Source organism: Zophobas morio, unplaced genomic scaffold (assembly GCF_036711695.1).
Source record: "Zophobas morio isolate AGI-343-1 ecotype UQ-CSIRO unplaced genomic scaffold, CSIRO_AGI_Zmor_V1 ptg000179l, whole genome shotgun sequence".
Classification (NCBI taxonomy): Eukaryota; Metazoa; Arthropoda; class Insecta; order Coleoptera; family Tenebrionidae; genus Zophobas; species Zophobas morio.
In genome coordinates this window covers 196,127-198,203 of record NW_026972283.1, presented here as the reverse complement: position 1 = coordinate 198,203, position 2,077 = coordinate 196,127, and the positions used below count along the sequence as shown (strand labels likewise).

Sequence of the window (2,077 nt, the reverse complement as noted above, 5' to 3'; positions counted from 1 at the left end):
CCGGTATAAAGTTTGTAATCTGGAGGGAACCAAATAGCGATCTAATTTTTTGGTTTTCCCAGACTGGGGTTGGATTTATCTTACTTTTGATGGTTTTACTTTATTTTTAAGTAAAATTTGCTATATCTTGCTGAAATAATCCCTATAAGTTTCTATGTTTACTTTAGCTATACGTTTTAAAACTTACTCAAAGTTAGCCTAAGCGAGTAGGCTCTAAATAATTTCTCGAGGTTAATTGTAAAATACAGAAAAATGTCTTTTGTCAACCCTTTAGCTTTTATTGACTTCTCACAGTTGTTATACCTTTTTTTTATTATACACCACATCTACATTATTATATATACTATGTTCATTGTAAATTATTAGAACTTATTTATTAAAAAGTTTTATTGTTGTTCCATAATATTTTATTAAGTTTACTACCTTATAATATTATACTCTATACTGCTTATAACAGTTCGCTGATTTTGTTCAAGCACTGTAACTTCAATGGCTTTTTTTATTAGACGTTCTCGAATTTTTTTAGCAAGTGCAGACAAACTTTTTATATAATTTTTAATACTATTATATTTAAAATACTTTGTAACAGAAGGCTTTACCAACCTCACAAAAAGATACGAAACCACTGCCTTTCGTAATTACATAATATTCTAATAACGTTAAATTTATTTCAAGTTTATTTTCTGCAACCTTCTTAAGCTGATAATAACGAGGAGTTTATTCAGCAGTGGGTTGAATTTTTTGAAGATCCTAAACTTAGAAAAGCCGGAATTATCCGCGGGTTTTGTTGAAAAACTAAATAAATAAATAAATATTTTATTGGAATTTTTTAGTTTAGAACATGTATTTGGTTACGATATTGTTCCTGGAAAACGAATTATAGAAGCTGCTTTTCGCTGTTGTCGCCGTTTAAACTTTTATTCTCCAACTATTAGAATTTTTGAGGGTTTAGCTGATAAAGTATTTTAATTAAATTCTTTTGTATAAATTATTTTTCTAGTTTATAATTTTCCTACTCTAAAGGTCGAAAAGCACGATGATTATATAGAAATTGTTAAAGAATTAGAGCCAGTTATCAACGAACTTGGGCTTAAAACTCCAGGTGCACTTTTCTGTTTTCATTATAAACTGCATTTAAACTAAATTACATTTAAAAATAATAAATTTTATTTATTTTTTCTCGTTAGAATCACTGGGTTTTAATAAATTGACTCTCATTCCCAAATTTACTGAGGAAGGAAAAAAGATTCCTTTTACCGATAAATGCTACTTGAGATTTCCAGATAAGGGATATTAATAAAACAAAATTGTTTTTATTTTTACTATTTCCATTGAATTAATTTTTATAAGATTTTTTTGTAAATTATTTACTACTTAAACATTATTAAAACTTTTGAGTGTGATTAACTTTTTAAATTATAATACTCTAAACTTTAAAAGTAATAAAAACAACAGATTTAATTATTTTAGTAGTTTTCTATAACTCGTTGAAGCACAGTTAAAAACTTAATTTATTTTTTTTTAATATATGGCCAAAAATTCTGATATATACCTTTTTTTCTCTTTGCTATCTTAGACTCTTGTCTTTATTAAGAATCAAAACATTACTTCTAAGTTGTTTATTATTAAATATCTAATCATAATTACCGTCTATAAGCTTTTTAAATTTAAACATTAAACAATCTATTTCAGTTTACTAAAGTTTAGCCAGCTATTTTGTCTAAAGAAATTTATTAGAAAAGATAAAAACATTAGGCAGAAAGGTGTAAATTCTGCATTCATCCCTAAAAAAGTTGTAAAAGTTATAAAAAATAGAATAGCTTTTTTTGCGTTAATTTTGAGCTGCAGGCTTTTTAATAGTGCATGGGTTATGCATTCCCAATAGAAGATATTATTGAAAACATTGTTGGCAAAATGTCATATATTTGTAAGGTTCATTCCCAGCAGAAACCAGTGAACGTGCAGTGTTTCTTCCATGTTTAGACCTAAAACTTTTTAAGGTTCTGACATGCATGTATGAATTCCTATCACTTATAAATAACCATTTCTTCCACCTCTTATCTTCACCTGCTAAGCT

The 2,077-nt window shown here is 26.8% G+C and overlaps 1 long non-coding RNA gene across 1 annotated transcript; it reads left to right on the top strand.

The window, feature by feature from the left end:
- Positions 1-453: 453 nt before the first annotated feature.
- LOC135145770 (uncharacterized) lies at positions 454-1,316 on the top strand. The gene is made up of 6 exons (XR_010283560.1): positions 454-529; positions 590-634; positions 700-781; positions 834-960; positions 1,024-1,102; positions 1,188-1,316. It is a non-coding gene; the product is annotated as an uncharacterized LOC135145770 (long non-coding RNA).
- The last annotated feature ends 761 nt before the right edge of the window (positions 1,317-2,077 follow it).